Source organism: Planococcus citri, chromosome 5 (assembly GCF_950023065.1).
Source record: "Planococcus citri chromosome 5, ihPlaCitr1.1, whole genome shotgun sequence".
Classification (NCBI taxonomy): Eukaryota; Metazoa; Arthropoda; class Insecta; order Hemiptera; family Pseudococcidae; genus Planococcus; species Planococcus citri.
The window spans coordinates 28,416,081-28,436,976 of record NC_088681.1 but is presented as its reverse complement, the minus strand read 5'-3'; the positions used below and the strand labels follow the sequence as shown (position 1 = coordinate 28,436,976).

Here is a 20,896-nt window from a genome sequence, read left to right as displayed (position 1 = left end):
CGATTATAATTTTGCCACCCAACGATCCAAAGCACATCAAACGTTTGACAGGACACCCTGTATACTATCGCATCACATGCACCACACAATTATATCATCCAGCACAACGAAAGATAATGATATAACATTCCTACACACAATAAATGATTACATCAGTGAATAAAAAAACAGCCCTTGAAATTAACCAAAAACTCTCGTAAAATTGATACAACCCAGGAAGAATCTCTCACGACATCCCTTCTTGGTACGATCTTATCATCAACCACTCGTGCCATCTCGAGATTTTTCTCTATCATTAAAACCAACAACAGTAAAACCGCCACGTAAAAAAAAATCTTCATTCGGACGTAATTCGAAACGATAAGGCGACTCGTAGTACAATGAGAAACACGAAATAAAGAGGCTAAGCAAAAAAAAGCAAAAAAAAAAAAAAAAATAGAAAAATAAAAGCAAACACTTATCGCGTAAAAATTAAAACTGTACTCGAAAACGTGTTCGTCGCGTTAATTTCACCATTAGTCACCATTTTCGTTACGCGAATTTTCCTGCTCGTCTGACAGTTGACTCGTGTTCTGCTTCAACAACATAAAGAGCGAAAAAGTCGAAAATTTTCTCTTTATTAACAACGACACGATGTCGACGTCGTCGTCGTCGTCGAGCCCAAGTACAGAAGAGCTTCTTCGTTTATATAAAACTTACCAGTCGTAAAACTTTTATCGTATATACGGGAGAACTCGACGATCTGGCTTTTTTCAAGGCTTTTACAATTTTTTCTCCCCTTTTCGCCAATCTTTCATTTTCTACAAATATAAATGTAGTACGTTGATTTTAACGCCTATTCTATCTACGTACGTAGACGTACATACTCTCCTCAAATCCTCCTCATCCTTCTTTTAAATTAACTGCGAATCGCGTATACATACAATAAAAATACTACGTAGATAATTCGATTCAACTTATAAAAGCTCGACTCGACTGCATACAATGTACAATAGGAAATATCAAAGTTTCGCCGCGGTATTTTCCACCGGATTCGCACGCGGACGTAACACCGGAACATCATCACATATCCGAGGTATTTGTTCATTTGTAATTTGTTTTTTATACACCACCACGAAAAGTTATTAATACTCTGGTTTTCGCTTTGTTTTCATCGCCGAGCTTGCACAAAATTACTTTTTTTTTGCGCTCCGCGAGTATACTCGCGCATTGATGAATTTCTTTTCTTCGGTATCACAAAAATAGGTCAGCTTGAAATGAGGAAAAATAAAAGAGTTGTTTTAATCGTTATTTGAAAAGGCTTTGTTACTCATTCGCGTTTTTATGAGTAGCCTTTTTTTTCTCACCGGTATATCTATACCTTATCAACGTTGTAAAATATTACCTATTTTGCTTTTTTTCCCGACTGATACGGAACAAAAAAAAATCCAACTCGTCTGAGAGATGGATGAGTATTTTAAATAATGTTTCTGATCCTGCCTTTCAGATTATCCTTAACGAAAAATAAAGGTTTCATTAATTTTGAAATCTTTAAATAATTAATGTTTTTTTCGCCTCCCTGTTCTTCTTTCTCATTCTATCCCGTTTACTGTGAATAACTTTGGATGGATTATTTTGGTTTGAAAATGAAACGATTTTTTGTGTCTTTGTTATTAAAAAAAAAGACCCAGCATATTTTTCATTTACTTTTCAACTTTAGAAAAATATAGGTATCATGGATAAGTATTGCGGTTGAATATTTTTGAAAAGAAATGTCACATATTTTCATACGAAAATAAAAAACATTTTAAAAATAATTAAGAGGTAGTGATATTTTTGAAACTTTTCTCAATATTATTGATTTAAAAAAAAAAAAAAATCAAAAATTGAAGAAACAATGGGTGTAAAGTGTGAAGTTGTCACTAAATGTACGTACAACAAGGAAAGTTCTGAATCATGGATAGGTTATTGACCCATCTGTCTGGCTTTCCGAGGTCGTCTATACCTGCCTGTCTGGCCTCTTAAAGTCATTGAACCATCGGTCTGACTTTCCAAAGTCATCTACCTGCTGCCTGGTCTCATGAGGTCATTGACCCATCTGCCTGGTTTCTCGAGGTCATATGTCTGCATGTCTAGCCCCTAAGGTCATTGACCCATCTGCCTGATTTCTCGAGGCCATATGTCTGCCTGTCTGGCCCCCTAAGGTCATTGACCAGGGTGTCTGTCTGGCCTCCTGAGGTCATTGAACCGTCTGTCTGGATTCTCAAGGTCGTCTGTCTGCCTGTCTGGCCCCCTAAGGTCATTGACCCAGCTGGCTGGCTGTCCTCCTGAGGCATTGAACCGGCTGTCTGGATTCTCAAGGTCGTCTGTCTGCCTGCTCGGTCTCTTAGGATCATTGACCCACCTGACTGACTTTCTGAGGTCGTCTACCCACCTATCTGGCCTCCTGGGGTCATTCACCCGCATATCTGGCTTCTCAAGGTTGTCTGTTTGCATGTTTGTTCTCCTAAGGTCAAAGACCCATATGCCTGTCTGGCCTCCTGAGGTCATTGACTCATCTGTCTGGCTTCTCAAGATCGTATGTCTGTCTGTCTGGCCTCCTGGAGTCATTGACCCCTCTATCTGGCTTCTCAAGGTCGTCTACCCACCTATCTGGCCTCCTGGGGTCATTGACCCGCATATCTGACTTCTCAAGGTTGTCTGTTTCCATGTCAGTTCTCCTAAGGTCAAAGACCCATATGCCTGTCTGTCCTCCTGAGGTCATTGACTCATCTGTCTGGCTTCTCAAGGTCGTATCTCTGCCTGTCTGGCATCCTGGGGTCATTGACCCATCTATCTGGCTTCTCAAGGTCGCCTGTCTGTATGTTTGTTCTCCTAAGGTCATTGACCCATCTGCATGTCTGGCATCCTGAGGTCATTGACTCATCTGTCTGGCTTCTCAAGGTGGGCACAAGTCAATGTGGCGTTGTTCAGCGTGACAAAAATTTTGGACAGGTTCAAGTACCAAATAACATCAAGAAAGTAAATACGTAAAATTGCATCAATTTATTTTTTCTTCAGAATACATAATATGGTTTTTTTTTTGCAATCTGCCACCAACAATCATCAATCAAAATGAATCCATATTTTCCAATTTATCCCATTTTTTAAAAAAATCATTAATTTTATTTTACTTTATAAGATGGTTTCAAAAGCAATTTTACAATTTTTTTTTCAAATCGAAAAGTAACTCAATCATCCAAGAAGAAAATTTCGATTGATCTGTTAGCTTTTGAAAATATACTCCGAACCTAAATTGAAACCACTTTCGATTTCGAATCAATTTTCTCCCCAACATGCTAAAAAATACCCTACAGTTTAATCACCTCAGAGGGAAAAAGTTTTGCTAAAACTTGGAAATCTCGGTGCGTAAAATATAGTAAGTCGTCGTCTGTCTAAGAGTAAGCAGAAGTAAGTACAACGAGAGAAACGTCGTAATCCAGAAAATCGCGTCGCGCCGGTTAAAGTATTAGCAGCATTTGGAAAAGCTCCGAGTTGTCGTCATGGCAGACGTTCATCTTTGCCATTTGGTAAGTATAAAACTTGCGCGCCTATTTTATTCGTCTGCAACGAACGGGAAATTAATAACTTCCGATACAAGATATGAAATGAATTTTATTAGAAAATTTTCAATAAAGCGACCGCCTGGCAATCGTAACGTTTTTCAGAATTTCGCGGAAATTTCTAACGGAAATCAAATTTTTATAATATCAATATTGGAAACAACTGAGACTACTTTAGCAAGAATTTTATTCGCTATTTTATGTTAAAATTCTTTTTGAAACTTGCTATAGTTTTCGTTTCGAGTGAAATATTTATTTTTAAAATGAAAAATTCCATTACATTTACCCTTGTAATGACGTCATCCAATATATGTATCTGGTGAACCTTATATACATATTTCTACGAGTAATATATCTCCATGATGTGAACTCACTTCAGTAGGTACTTCTTCATCGCACACGTTCACGTACGAGTGTATTACAAAAAACTCACAACTCACCTGTAACAAACAAACAAGACGCCAATTAACCATCACGATAAGTTGGAAAAAAGACAAAACGAAAAAGAAAAAAATATACAGAGCATAACAACTTCATATACACCACGAATATCTCCCCTTCGGACCCCTCGTAGCTCATTTCTTATTCTCGTGCAAGAATTTACATATAAAAGCGGTCCTTGTAATCAACACCAATGCGCAAAGTTGTCGCGAATATACATTGAAAACGTGACGCCACACCGTCGTCGTCGTATAAGTATGGTAAGTAAAGTGAAAAAAGAAGGTAGGAAAAAAAATACAAAATACCCATCCGACGAAGCATCTCAATTACACGATTTCAATTGTATTATAATTTACAAGATGTAACGCGTAATGCGGCCCGAGGGGTAAGGATTAGGTAAAAAAAAAAAAAGGTCGGCAGACCCTTTGCTCATCGCGCATCGCGGTTCGTGCTCTCCGCGATATCTAGAAAATGAAGTTATTTAATCGGAAACTCGACGAGGTAATCGTCAAAATTTGCATAATTGCTCGACTTAAAAACTTACAATATCTCATTAGTTCTTGACAATTTTCAAAACTTTTTCTCTACGCTGCTTTGCGGCGGAGAAGAGCAAGTAGTCGGTGGTATTTGTGCGCGAACTCGGCCACGGTATAGTTTTAACGCACTGCACGTTGCGCACGAAACATAAATTTTATTTAAACCTATAAATCTTCTGGTAATTAGATATTCCGCAAAGTTTCTATTTAATTAAAGAAAATCGTGAAACGGCTGCAGCGATTCCTTCCGTAAAATATAATTAGTAGCTTCCTTTAACACAACGATTATAAGTACGTATACATAGAAGAACGTCAGTTCGCTCACAAGGCATAAAGAGCAACGGCTATAAGTACCGAAGGAGACAAAAAAAAACATCCACTATTTCTTAATCTCACATATGTTTTGCATTACTAAAGAAAATGTTTATTCTAAGAGAGCCCTTATACCCATCCGTTCTTTCGTCAAAGAAAGAGAAAAAAACTGAGCATACAAGGCGATCTTTTATCCAATAAGGGGGTTCACTTTCTTTTCGATGGCACGATGTTTAAAAATGTGATGATTTGATGAGCCACATCCTCAGATTGGCTACCCATTTACGAAGTAGGTACTTTAGAAATTCACAAGCCATGAATGGAAAAATCAACAAATTAATGAACTGAAATCGAATAAATTTTGACCACATAAAAGAGCACGGACGAAGAGAGGGGGGGGGAGTTGGGATAAAAATTGGTCCAAATTGGGCACCTTGGTGCCTCCAAGACACTTGTTGCAAAAACGATGAAAATATGTCTTTGCTGTGTAACTTTTTTTCACATTTTTAAGCAATAGGTACTCGCCAATTTGTGTAAATCACAGTGAAAAATTAAGCTTTCAACTTGATCTACGGGTGATTTTTTTGAAAATTCAAGATGTTGATGAACTAGGCCATACGTAAAGCACGACAAAAGCAAGACTTTTGGCAAAAAAAATTATTTCAATTTTGAGACGAAGGGAAGAATGAGAAAAAATCTGTCAAATTTTCCTCTCTTTTTTTGTTGAAAAAACTACAAAAATGAAAAAAATGAAATTCTGAAAGAAAGAGGGAATACAAAAATATTTTCATTAAAGAAAAAAAAGTGAACAAAATTTAAAATTTTGAACGAAAGAGACAATGATAAAAGTAGATTTTTCTGACGATCAGCTAAAAATAAAGTAGGTAGGTACAAGTTTTTAATGTAGTAAAAAAAAACAAAAAAAAAACAGGGATTTAATAAACACTGAAATTTTTTACCCCAAACAGTCAGGTTTGGTATGGCGGCTGTGTTCCCTTTTTCCAACTGCAAGAAAATTTAGTCGCACCAAGAAACTCCAAACGTTGAAAAAAAAAAAGGAAAAACGAAAGATTTCTATCAAAAATGTACAATTTCAGATTCAAAATTCTTCTGAATGGCCCACTTAAAAAAAAAAAAAAACTTCTCCGGTGCACTCATCAATTCTGGTTCTTGTGTGTACTGATCAACCCCCCCCCCACCACGCAAAAAACAAAACATATAATAAATGTCTTAGGGTGGGTCCTTTTTTTTTCAAGATGGAGCCCAAAAAATCATAACCAAATCACCTCATCAAAAGATGGAGAAAAATTCAAAATTTTCAAGTCAATGTCAAAACTACCACTTTTACATCGAGAACAAAAAATTTGAAAAAATGGTTCATTGGTTTAAAAGCAATTGTACAGAAAAAAATATTTCGCAAAATCTGAAATTTTAAAAAGTTTTTCAATTTTGAGTTCTCGTTGCAAAGGTTGAATTTGACTTGAAAATTTGAAATTTTAATACAAAATAGTTCAAATAATTTTACCATTATTTTTGGCTACCTACGTTCTATCAAATTTCAAAAACACAAAAAATAAATAAAAATAAAAACTACGTCTGAAGCAGTACAATATGAAAAAGCTAAAAAAAAAAAAAAAGAATATTCCAATGCTTTTGTAGAGAAGGAGCAAGTTTTTTAGCTCTAGTTTAATTGAAGGGGTTCCATAGAAAAGGAACCTTGGTCAATTTTTTTGTTTTTACAATTTTTACAATTCTGAATAGGTATATTTAAAATTATTTTTAAATCAATTTCACCATATTCAGTAATACTGAAGTGTTCTTTCATGAAAAAAAAAACGAATTGAAAAATGTTTCCTTATAGAAAAAATTTTCAAGTCTATTTGAACTTGTAAATAAAAATTAATTTAAAACAAATTGACTAAGGCCCCATTTTAATTCAGTTTTAATAACTTATTTTTACATTTTTTTTTTTTTTTTTGAACCTAAGGGAAAATCTGTCAGAACATACCATGAAGAAACCATTTTTTTCCTTTTTTTCTTTTCAAAAAATCCACCAATCGAATTTCGGGGGGGGGGGGACATAAAAACGAATTTCAAAATAGGACCACCCCAAAATCCCCGGTAGCACTACTTGCTACACTAAAAAGAACTACAAATATCACCAGCGAAAAAAATTACCCATAGGTAACCCAAGAAGAGATTTAGTGCTCGACGACGAAGAACGTCTTATTAACACGAACGTGAAGCGGTTATTTTTGACGTGAGATAATTTCGCTACATCGTCGTGTTCATATGACAGGACAAAGTTGAGAAAAACTTTCACCCAAAGTTGACTTAATGTACGAATTGCACAAGAAAAACTTTTTACTCTGGCTGGAATTGAAGTTGGTACGTAAAGCGTTACGTCGGCCGATCTTTGTGCTCGTCACGTATGCGAGTTTAGGCCCTTATCCGCCGAGAGACTTACGGTAAATCTCTAACCGACCGTATAAGTAATCGAGTAGGAAAAGTTTTCAATTGACTTGGCGCGCAAAAGATCGAACCGTAGGTGAATTTTTCTAATGCGATTTTTTTCCACTACGACTACCGTATACTGGACAGATAGCAGGAGATATGGATGCACGTGTGCTATAAATTATGGTCTATGGCTAAAACGAGTAAACAATAAATAGCGAGATGTAATACTCGTCTTGTATTCTGAATTCATCATCCATATCCGTGGTTGATAAAATGTAAACGATGTGATAAGGTTGATAAAATATACGTATAAAAGAGACATAATGGACCAAAAACTTGGCGTTATGGATTGATAAGCGAGCATCAATGTTATCTTCATTACAAGCTGTTAAGGATGTGGGAAATTCATCGGAAATAATCTATTTTGGAACGAGTATCATAAAGGTTTGTGTTATTTTATCCAATTTTTTGACTAAAAAAATTAAGAGGAAGCGGTATTGGACATTTGTAGACTTTTTTAGTGATATGAAATGATTGATGTTTTTGGAACACATAAGTATGAATATACTTAAAACCTACAGAATTCAAAACACAGGAAATCATTAGTTGTTTAGCGATAAAGTTAGGATTGTTGATAATAAACCAGCCATTGAAATTCATTGTGGGTAATGTTTTCAAAAAATTTGATTCATCTCGAAACAGAGGGTCGAGTTTTGGTGAGAATCTTCAATCATTTGCTCGTCTTAATCTCTAAACAAAAGATAACTCGTGGCTTTGCTTCTCACAGAATTCTCAAAAAGTTGTATCTGAAAATCACTGTAGCAACAATTCGAGCTATTATATCGTGTTTCAAAATATACACGAACGAATTCGTGAAACAATAAGATTCACCCCACGAAGCAGATCGCAGTACAGATAAGAAAATTTTAAAAAAAATAACACAAGATGATCTCGACGTATACGACTCGTTTATAAAAATTCTCCCAGTGCACATTTTCTATTCGCACGTTCGTATAGCTCTAGAACATTTCAGTTTAGTTGACTGCGGGTTAAAAAAAGTAACGATAAAAAGATGCTTCCATCGTTGACTAAAAATTTGCTCGATTTATCTAACTCGTCGTTTGCAAATCTACAACCATCTTGATACGTGTTGGAGCATCGTACAGTGACATGGTGCAGGGACTGGTGGGAATTAATTTCCTTAACACTTGCAGAAGATAGATACATGTGCTTCGAGTGTTAGAATTTTCACGTTTTATTATCGTACACTTACCTACCCTTTATACACGTTGGGGGCGTAATCTCCTTATCATTCGCTGTGTAAGTTGGCGAGAAGCACCGAGAATGAGGTGAAATCGGACGTAGGCGAAAAATTAATTGAAACAGGTTATTAAGAAAATTTCTACGATAAAGATACGAAGTCATTAACGATTTGAAGCGTAACTTTTGCTTTGTAGCTAAACGAAGAAAAGTTTTTCCCAACATGGAGAATCTTGCAGCTCGAAAAGTAGGGTTGGTAAAGATTATGAAAATGAAGACTAACGAAAATAGTTTGAATTTTTTTTTTCACTCCCTTTCTATAGTGTTCGAAACGCGTATAAGTTGGCGATTTTTCGTGCTTCGAGTTTGTAATTTAATTTTATATTTAATGAAATTATATCGCTCGGCTAAATTTTCACGATTGTAGATAATTTTTCGCAATTCAGCTGGAACAGTTCGCACATAAAAATTGGTTCTTATCGTATTTTTCCCTACCGAATTTTCATGCCCTCTTTTTTGTCTTGTCTGACTGCAATGGCTGGTAAACACCTGCGTGAGTAGTAAATTGAAGTACTCGAGTCGAATATTTACTGTCTAAAATATTGGTAAACACGTCAACTCACCAATGATGCATGGAAAGTCTTGAATAGATAAATTTTCGATTAACCGAGCTAATTTATCAAAATGCAAATAAGTCAATTGACAGATGAACAGAGTAAATATAGCTAGGTTAATTGGTTGCAGGAAATGAACTGTTGAGGAAAGATCACGTGTGTCTGCGTATTTAGAAAATATTATATTTAGATTAGAAGATAGCGAAAAAAGGAACTTCTTTCGGCATCGGCAAAGTGGGTGCGATGCCACTAAACCGCAAACATATACTCTATATATTTGCCTTGCCCTCTTTCCCTCACTCGTTCGCTATTTTATGAAAGAACAGAAGCGCTACTTTTTTTTCCTCTCTAAGCCCATAAAACATACGAATTTACGATCGTGTTTATATAGTTGTTTGATGCGGTCCAAAGCCATATACAAGGTGGTTGCGTTGGCACCGAATAACTTTTGCCAGATCTATCCATCTTGGTCGTGAATTAAGTGTTAGATCGATGCCCGACGAGCGGCGAAATTCACAAATGATATCGACAGAAAAATGTATCCGAAAGAAATCGTGAGAAAATCGTAAGACATTTTAATTGATGATTGAATTTTTTGTCAAGAATAGTATCAACGTCACAGATTTGATGTGAAATCCGAAATTTCCTGAAAGATGATATCAAAATATAGAAAAAATGCATTCTCGAGTTGATAATTAAATTATCTATAAAATTCATCAACGCCAATATTTTTGTAAGCCGACAATGTGGATTGTGAATACCAAATTCTGGACAGAAAATCTACAAATAATCTGAACGGATTTTTTAGAACTTTGCTGAGGGAGGAGAAAGGGGGAAGAAGATTATTATAATCTTTTACATGTGACAATCCAACGAGCAGAAAAATTTCACCAATTTTTATTCTATCCCTACAGCGAGAAATTTGATTTTTTTTTTAAATGTGAGGCTTTCAACGAGTACATGCTCCCAAAGCTATTGTGAACGCTAGATACAGATTTTGAGGGAAACAAACTTGGGAAAACAGGTGCCAAAATCAATATTAAAAAATCTTTTTTTTTTTGAAACATGGAAATTCCTTGAAAAGAACAGCTATCCAAACCTGCATAAGAATCCAAGCAAAAAAAAACGAGCGTGTAAAAATACCTTGCTGACCAAAGTTCTGGAGCTTCCAGAACATTTTTGAAAGTTTCAGTTCTCACAAAATTTTACTAAATTGAGCTGGAAAGCTGAAATTAAGTAGGAGCATTATTTTTACGTGCCCCCTGCCAGCCCAATCGCCTGAAAGTGGTTTAAAGCCATTTTGACTATAGTTATGCTGCCTCCAGAAAATTTAAAAAAATTGCAATTCTCACAAAATTTTACCCAATCAAGTTGGAAAGCTGAAATTTGATACGAGCCGTATTCTGCTCTTCCAAGCATTGATTGGAATCGCTTTCAAACTATTTTGAACAGTTTTGGAGCCTCCGGTACAATTTTGGAGATTCCAGTTTTTCAGAAAAAGTTCCAAAATTGCTCCAATATTTTAATAATAAACTAATTTTGAAAAAAAACCACCAAATTTGTGCTTAAGGACGTAAGTGCTAAGAGGGGAGGGATCTGAGGCGTAGGAGAGCCCTAAATCACTTAAGTAAAAGAATTAATCCTTAAAATCATGACCATTCCATTCATTATTTGAATAAGAGTTGAAAAATTACACAAAATAAATTTCAATCTGACCGATTTTTAAATATTAGTGTTAGTAGATAGAGATACCTACACTTTATCCTACGAAATTAAATGCAAGAAACCTGCATAACAATTTGTTTAAATTCCATTCTCCACCCTGTGCACCATTTTGCGAAAAGTTCGATTACGATTTTCTTAGCATATCGCGAATAATTCTAATCTATTCATCCAGATACGGATCTAGCAAGCTCTGATCTTTATTCATCTTATTTGCAATCTCACCTCACGAATTGTTATAATACCGATACAGATCGAAAATAAGCGAGGCGATACACGTACTCGTATCACGATATGGTTCGTGACATAGCACAGCCAAGTGCCAATATTCGAACGATATTTTCCCAATTGCGAAATCACATACTCTCATATACTAGATAATCCGCACTTTACCATTAATTACGACACGAAAGGATATTTTTTTCCAATCGTCGTGTCCCTTTCAACTTTCATGAAAGTATTTTGGCGAATCTGGTATTAATTGCGAGTTTTTTTTTCCTAATTCGATAAAATGTCAGTGACGAAACTTCGACGAGATTCACTTCATTAATATTCCGGCTACGGGATTTTGTTTGCACAACGGACTGGCGATGGAGGCCGCGGAGTGGTTCTAATTCTACAGTACGTTATTTACTCGAAGTCTTTTCAAATACCGAATGGTAATGTGTTTTATTTGGAAATGGAGTGTTTGCGCCGTCTTCACTTCAAATACCAACGATATATAGTCATTGTATATACACCTCGCTGGCTGCAGCAATCGGCAGCAACGGTGCCGGTGGTGGTGAAAAAAAAGGTAGTCATCTGCTTTTATCGTTCGTACACATACAATGATTCGCCGAGGATTACTCTTCAATGTTTGATCTCGACCAAATAAAAACCTATTATATGATTTTTTCGAGCCGTGTTTCTTGTTGCAGGAAAAAAAAGACCCACAAGTGGTACTTGGTTTTGTACGTTGTAATTGTGGTTTGTTATCTTATGAATGTAAATATGAACAGAAGTGATGTTTTTCAAAATGTAGTGTACCTTCAGTTCAGCGAGTGACTATAGGTGCCCATGAGGTGACGTGTACCGCCGTATATATCCAAGTACTGTACTTTTATCGTGAAGATACCTTACGACCCACATGACCATTAGGTATGCTTCAGGTCTATATGCTCCCATCGATGATTTTTTTTTACATCTAGCCGATCACTTGAAAAGACATGTGATGTAGTTGAATCTATGATGCAAGAAATGTCAAAGCGATTCGAGTGCTCTTTGTGGTGTCGATAGTGAAAAATGTCTCCAGAATATGGTAAGAAGATGACATACTGGAATTGATAAAAACCAGTAAAAAAAATAGGTCCTAAACAGCCTGGTTTGGATTTCAATGTACCCCAGATCGTGTTTTTAGAAGCAATCGAACAAAGCAGAATACCCTCAGAAGAGAGGTATCCCAAATAGAAGAATTTCTGAACTGGACTGAGAAAAATTGAAATAGCATTTTAAAACACCGTTAGACAAGATTTCGAAAACTGAATTTTTTTTTATTTTTGGCAAATTTTTAAAGTTTAAAGGAACATTTTTCAAAATCAAAAATCAAAATTTGATCAATTAATTTAGCGAAAAATCAAAACGTTTGACTAAGTCGATTGGCGGTCTTTTTGAGTAGTTTTGGAATCTCCATCAAATTTCTAGACTTTCTACGAGTATGTTGTTTTGAAAAAATTGTAATAATTATGAAGAGCTAAACCGAAATTCAGTGCCTATGAGTTTTTATGATTTCTTTAAAGGGGAAGATTTTCAAAAAGATTTTATGCTTGCTTAAAATCCACATTTTTATAAAAAATTTCAAGAAATGTGGAAATCTTAAAGATTTTTGGGGGCTCCAGAGCTACTCAAAACTATCAAAAAGTTAAACATTGGCTACATTTCAACTAGTCTGCCTCAATCTGATGAAATTTTGATCTTTTTCATGGAAAATGAGTAGAATTTGAATTTTCAAAAAAATTCACCAAAAATCGAAAAATAAAATTCAGCACCTGAAATTTCATTTCTGCCCCCTTCAAAAAATATCTAATAAGGGAAGTATCCCAACTAGCAGAAATATTTTCACAGCTTACAAAAAAAATTATCATCATTCAAAATTTCAAGAGCTGAAGGGAATTTTTGAAAATCAAATACGCACCAAAAATGGGGAAAAAATCAAAATTCACCAAATTGCTATAGAAGGCTGAAATTTTACAAGACCTATCCTATTTTTGACCCCCCCCCCTTCCCTTTATCACAAATGGATTGAAAACAGTTTTTTATTTTTTGGAAAACTGGAATTTTTAAAATACCTCTGGAGGCTTTAGAATGGTTTGAAACCAGCTCCAATCGACCTAGGGTGTTGGAATTACAGAATAGAGTGAATTTCAGATTTCCCAGCTTCATTTGGTAAAATTTTGTGAAAATTTCAACTTTGAAAAATCTGCTTGGAGCTCCAGACGATGCTCAAAACGATTTGAAACCGTTTCCAATCGATTCGGGGTAGTCGAAAATAGAATAAATTTCAGCTTTCCAGATCAATTTAATGAAATTTTGATTTCTCCTCCACTTATTTTGCCTCAAATTAATTTCAAACAATTCGCCTGAAATCGAAAAATACACTTCTGCACCTGAAATTTTAGCAGCTGGTGTATTTTTCTATACTCTTTCGATCTAGCTTTATTAGGATCAAAAATTTTTCTCACAATAGGAATACCTTCCTTGTAAAAATTAAACCATTTCAGATGATCTAGCGAAGTGGGGTAAATTTTTCGCAGTTAAAAATGTTCAGTTTGTTATATTTTCTCTCGTTTATCACAATGTAATATTTTCAACCTTTAAATATCTCATTACCTCGATCACTTCCGAAAAAATAAATTTCACAAACGATACACTTCCTTTTCTAATCACCCCATATCTGTGCGATGAATGTAAAAGTCGCCAAAAAAGACAATTTCTGCTCCCTCCTCTCTCACACGCGACGATTCTCATTTGCAATTTAAAATTAGTCTTTTTCTTTTCGCCATTTCTTATCGCTTCTAGCTGAACATTTCCTTCTACGCAATCTCCACCATGGCAAATAAACTTTTATACTTAATTTACTTTTAAACTTTCGCCCATTTCATATCTGAACACAGAAGGAGAAAGAGAAAGCTTCCAAAATCTTTTATCTTGACAACGAGGAAAAGCCCTCAAAAGAAATTATCGAAGCAGGAAGCCTAATAAAATCCGATTCTCGCCAACACTTCGTTCTCGAGAACATGGCTCTTTTTACAAAGGTTTAAACTAAATTTCTTCAAAAAGGATGCATTAAATTTTGAAGTTAATTCGATAAGCGATACTTATGGTATTTTACGTTTTTAACTTACACCGTTAAATTTTGAATGAAAATTTTTGGAAATTCATTCTCTCCCCTACCCCTCTAATGTTTCAACAAAAAGTCTCCTACATGAAATTTAACTTTAAACCAAGTGTTTGTAAATTTTCTCCCTAAAAAGATCAGTCATAATTGAACATTACAAAGGGAACAGAGATAGAAGTTCCAGCCTTCAAGCTTTTTCGACCACTTTTTTTCAATCAAATAAACGAAATTTTGAAGGAAAAAAAAACAACACTTTGGGAAACGATCGTTGACGGAATTTAAAACACAATCGTAAACTTCCCAACCAAGCTGGGAAAAAATTGTCAAAAAATTGTCAACAATTTTGAACTTTTTACCGCAAGTTTTAAATTGCTGGCGCGAACTTGGTAGATAGTATAAAACGTACAGTTGCGGATTTGGCCCCCATTACCCGGATGCGCGATTTTATTCGGTAATTTCATGACAGTCACGTATCTTTCGAAATACCGAAAAATATAGCGAGAAAATTAAAAGAAGAAAAAAATGACTAGGAGAGAAAAAAAAAGCTTAAAATACTGCGAACTATACTACTAACGATGTCCGGGGAATTTTAATATGATTTAGCTCGTACTGTTTGGGCATCTGAGCTGAAAAAGAAGAGCAGCAGAGAATTAAAAACAAAATTTCCAACTCTATACGTGTGTGAAAATAAAGAAACAGGGGCGAGTGAATTAGGGGGTGGAAAAAAAATACGCGCGCGATTATAAAGTTTATAATTTCAATTCCAGATCGCTTGCTTCTCCGGAAACTTTATCCTTTGCAATAGTAACATTACAGTTGCTCATACTACTATAGAGCTCTCGGTCGACTCGTTCACACGCAGCAAATAAAAATAAAAAAATTTTACGAATGAGTTGAACGCTTCTCTATGCGCATAGGACTCGCTAGATTTCAAAATGATAAAAGGGGTAGTGGTTCTTTGAAAAAAAATTCTCCTGTACCAAATACTACGAGTAATTAATCACGTGTGGTTACATAAAAGCCAGCAAAGAAGAATTACACCGGAGTGTAGGTATACGATGATTTACATAGTCGAGGCGTTAAAATATATACTCGGCAGAGTTGTGTGCTGAGCTTTCACAGCATAGATTTTCCGAGCTTGTTTCGTGGCCTGAAATTTCTTAAACCGCATGTCGAGTTGTTTTGGTCAGTGATCCTTTTCTTTTTTCCGTATGTAACTAGAGGAATTACACTGACCGCGTTTTTTCCTTTCCCCCTTCCTTGAGTATTTTTTTCTCATTTCTTTTCGGCGTCTATCAAAGTGTGTATAGAAGGCGCGATAACGCTGGAAAGAAGGTGAAAACAATAGACATAAAAGGTACCGTCGGAAACTCGGCGATAATTCTCATCGTAATGTCTTTATTGTTCGGCGGCAAGACTGAATATCTTCTATACAGAGATTCCAAATGGTTAAATGTGGAGTCTCCGAAATACGTACAGTACGTTTAGAGGTATATAACGTGTAAGCCGGCCTAACCACCGAGGAATTCCCGAAACCTCCAATGGTCCATATTTTACACTTTAATTCCTTATAATGACATCGAGTTGTGGAAATTCTTGTATACGCAATGCTTCGATGCTCCGGTGTATATATACGTACGTTTTGTCGTAAATTAGACGAAGATAGAAGCAAAAGAGCACACAGTATAGAGTATAGGAAAAGGTACCTACCTATACGTTAATCAGTATCGATTCGATATTTTACCAAACGATTAAAATCTTCGCTCCACGATGTGGACTCTGGTGTTGCGTGTCAATTAATGAACTCGTGAAAATTCCTAGACCTTATCATCTTTATCTGTTTTTAAATCGAGCAATTTGTATTATAGCGTTTGCATTATTGATGGGTAATAAATTGAAACTCGTAGGCATGGTGGGGGTGGAGGTGACTCGATATCACGCATTTCGCGTATAAATAATTTATATCAAACATTTCAACTTTCAACTTTATAACAACTCCATTGCCCAATGCCTAGGTTGCCGGAGTTGTAGTTTTTTTTCACCGTGGAAAAGATGATACGTGGAACAAATAGCTGTGGCCATGCTGTAAAGCGTTAATTGATATGTGCAGGTTTCTTCTGACATGACGTGAGGCTGCCATGCTATAAGAAGCGATACGCCGGTTAGATTGTTGAACGATTATTGGTTTGTGTGATGGTATAAGGGTCAATAAAAGGTACTACCTAGAGATTCGAGCTTTATTGTCCCAATTAGAGACCCGAATTGACTGGAAATTACCAACTAACGCTTTAATGAAGGTATATAAAATAATAAATTTTTTTAAGCGTCAGAAAGCTGTATAAATATTTCCATTTTATTGAAGGTGTTGTTTATTCTTTTTTGTGTGGTGAGATTGGTTTCATCGTTTATATCGGGTTGTTTTTATGAGAATATGGTTTCAGGTTATACATATATAGGAATCAACTCGGGAGGAAAAAAGTTCAGAATTTTTTTCAAAGGGTATAGGGAGGGAAGATGGATGAATATTATAAATGTACATATAAAACGATTTTCGCCATTTTTTTTTCAAACTCCCTTTTTGTAACGGTAAAATATAAATTTGAAGTTCATCATTGTAATTCTATTAGCTTGTAGGAGGGTAAGACGTGGAAAGTCAAACTAAAGAATTTTCACGCTTTTAGCTCGATCTTGAACATTTTTTGCTCAAATGGTATAAAGTTTAACACGTAAGTAAAATACCAAATTTCATTTTTGAACATTTCTAGCTTTTTTTATCTTGAAAAACAATTTTGAAATACCCCTCCCCCCCCCTGTAAATAGGTTCTTGGGTCAAATTTGTAAAATTTTAATTTTTGGCCTTTCAAGTCTCAAAAATTCATCAACAAAAAAATTGTTTTTAGCATGTGACATTTTGGCTGAATGTGCATTTTTACATGCTCTTTCAAGTTTTTCAATGTTGCTATTTTGGAATCAAAAATTTTTCTGTGTGTTGGGAATTGGGTCCTGAAAGTTTTTAAATGGCGAAAATTGAAACAAAGATATTCTAATTCAAGGTATGTACAATAATTGGCATTTTTTGAGGTTAGTTGAATTGAGAAAAAAATCACACTTCAATGGTATAGGCTCTAAAAAAGCATTCAAGTACAGAAATCATCATGCTGAAAAAACCAAACAAGCCTGAAGAAAAAGTGGAATCATATAGATTAATTTCAATACTGCTTGCAATAAGTATCAAAATTATTTGAAAAGTTACTTCTGAGACGCCTCAAACCACTAGAGTCCTTGCAATTTAGTTGAGTGGGCGGTCTGCCCAACCAACATAATCAGGAACTAACGAGGACCCTGTGTCAGCAGGCAAATATGCCAACATGGGCTTCTTGTTGGTTCCCACTTACGTTGGTTGCTCATGCCATCCGCCTAACTAAATTGCACAGACTATAGTCAACATACCACATCATCAGTTTGGGTTTTGCAATCAACACTCAATGATAGATCAGCTCCATAGGGTCACTGCCATCATTGAAAAAGCATTTGAGGAAATGAAATACTGTTCTGCAGCATTTCTTGATGTAGCACAAGCATTTGACCAAGTATGGCACGAAGGTCTCCAATCAAAACTTGCAGAAATCCTACTAGAAAATTATGTTTGTTTGCTGAAATCCTACATTACAGAAAGAGCATTCAGGGTGTACCACAGATATGTCGGTCATATCTACTCAGGATCCAATTAATGTAGGAGAGCCTCAGGGTAGTGTTCTGGGACCAACTCTGTATTCAATGTACAATATGTACATAGCTGTTATACCAACAACAGAAGAAACTGAAACTGCAATGTTAGCTGATGACACTACAATTTTTTCAGTTCATTTGTACCAAACCCAAGCAACAGAGAATCTATAAAAAGCCCTTAATGGAATCTGTAGATGGGCAGATCAATGGAAAATCAAGCTAAATAAGTAAAAGTCAACTCGTGTTACATTTGCTAAGACGCTAAGAGAAAATGTGATGGTTGAATACACAGTCTACATTAAATAGAATGAAATTCCAGCTGCTAGCCATGCAAAATACCTGGGTGTTCATCTTGACTCTAGTCTTACCTGGAGGCACCATATTGACCAGAAGAAAACTCAAATCAACCTGAAACTCAGCCAAATGTACTGGTTGATTGGACTTCATTCAAAAATGAAGATTGAGAGTATAGGGCTAATTTATCAAATGATATTGAACCTGTGTGCACATTTTTATGGGATATAGTTATGGGGATGTGCTAAAGCATGAAATTGTAAACTCTTCCAAGCTGTTGAAAATGAAACTCTCTGAACAATTACTGGTGCAAGATGGTTTCAAATAAATGAAGCACTTCATAAGGATCTTGAAATGAAAAGGGTAGATGAAGTTGTTAGAGAATTTACAACAAAACATGAGAAACAACTTCTTATTATGCACATCAAACCAGAGGCAATTCAACTGTTAGTGATACTATAGTTTGCAGATTAGGCGTCTAAACTATAACTAGAACCAACTTGCACATGTCTCTCTGTAACTGAATAATTTAAATGTGTTACTTATTTAAGAAATATTTTCAGATTGTAATATTAAATCTGTCAAAAAAAAAATTGAATTGAAAAAAATTACACTTTGATAGTACCTAGGTTCTAATAAAGCATTCGCATATGAAACAAAAAATCAAAGAATTGGGAGTTTAGAGTTTTTGCTGAGAAAAAGAAGACATGCAAACAAAGAGATGCAGAAAGAATCCTTTCAAAAGCACCTTATCAAAATTCTGACTTTTTAAAAAAAAAGTCAAGAGGAAAAATTTGGATTATCCTAGAAAAAAAGGAGGGGCAAATGAATCATTCAGAGAGAGAAGTGACCTTTTTCGCTCACCTGGCTTTGAGCTCAATTTATTCAAGTCTTCTGCAGATGAACAAAATTATATTCGTATGTATTATAGGTAGGTACACTTAAATCCGAAGTTCAATATTGTAACCTTATCTTTTCATTGTAAAATATTTTTCAAGCTGTAAGATGAAGTGGAACAAATGAAAAATTTCAAACGCCATTTTCAAATAGCTTACTTAAATTCATTAAAATCGTTGAAAGTTTTAGGAATGTTTTCAAAGGATATACTGTGATAATGAAAAGTCAATTTCTCAATTTCGTTCATCTTCGTCCTCGCTCATTTTCCCTTTCAGTGATATTATTTTCATTGAATACCAACTGTATCAAATATCATATCTCAACTTGTATCCTTATTTTTTTAACTGATAAATTTGACTTTTTTTTTCTCTGGGAAAAATTTAACAACACTATTTTACGAACCCCTTTCGAAACCCAGACATTTTTCTTCGCGTTTTTGCATGCCTACTGAAATATTTCAGTAAACTTAGGCCTGTATACGATGGTGGAATTTGCAACAAATAAAACGCCTCTACTCTTACAACAATTCTTGGAATTAAATTCGATTACGAACGAATTACGTTCATTTTGGTAACATTTTAAAGACCTTGATCTCATTCAGAATATAAGGTAAATAACATCGTAAATAAATCACTTGGTTTTTCCCCTTTTTTGAAATATTTTGTGAAAATTCGCACAAGACTTGAAATTATTTTGCAATCAACACTGTACACGAAACGAAAAATAAAAAACCCTGCTAACTAATCTCGTTTATTATTACCTAAATGGAAACGAAGTATAAACGTGAAAATATATATAGTAGGTGCTCCTGTATAATAGTCGATAAATTCCTTTAGCCCCATCCCAGAAATACCTTTTAGTCGAAAAGTCGGTGAACTTTTTAGATACGTACTACGAAATACACACAATGGTGATTGGTGTACAAATGTTTGGTACAATCAAAAATCGTCTCACGTTCGTGTAACGATTAATTCCTTCCAGATTGAGATGTAACCGATGAGCGTTTCTTATTTTCATTATATTTCCAGCCAGAAGCGCAGGGCATACCATCGTCACGTGGAAAATGAGCATAGGAGTATATAGGTATGGGTAGCTATATAGAGCTAGGTACGATGTAGGTGTAATAAACCGTTGTTAATAGCGTCTATTAGACGGATCCTATTATATCTTTAAAATTCGCTCCAGTAGCCGTAACATCGCCAATTATTTCATTAAAGTGTGAAATGTAACGAAAAATACTCCCAACACCCATTACATATTTGAGAAGGTGGTGCACACCGGAATCCCAACATTGCCCATCCGCGACTCAATCGGGTGTTTTTTCGTCTTCACCAACCCAGCTATACGTGTAAGGTTGTTCATTCGTCGTTGTTGGTGTGTTTTTTTACGTGATTCCATTTTTATAATGCTGGATAACCATTGTTTGGAAGTCGTATCAACGCATCATGAGGCAAAATGAATGGATTCCGATTAGACCGTGACGAAAAAAACTCTGCGGTAAATGCTACACACAGCATCGACCTTTACCTCGAATGTACCATAACGATAAAATGAAGACGTTAGGATCTTCTTCGGTGCATCTCACACTCTTTTCTTTGCTACGCTGTGTCGGTAAAGAAAAATATACAACATCCATGCATCCAGCACGTTATCTCCGGTTTACCCAAACAACAAGCTTAA

General features: G+C 35.4%; 1 protein-coding gene across 2 annotated transcripts in view; it reads right to left on the bottom strand.

Annotated features, from left to right (window-relative positions):
• The window catches only part of pxb, a 247,864-nt gene that overhangs the window by 156,310 nt on the left and 70,658 nt on the right, over nucleotides 1-20,896 (bottom strand). The gene's annotated exons all lie outside the window — the stretch shown is intronic.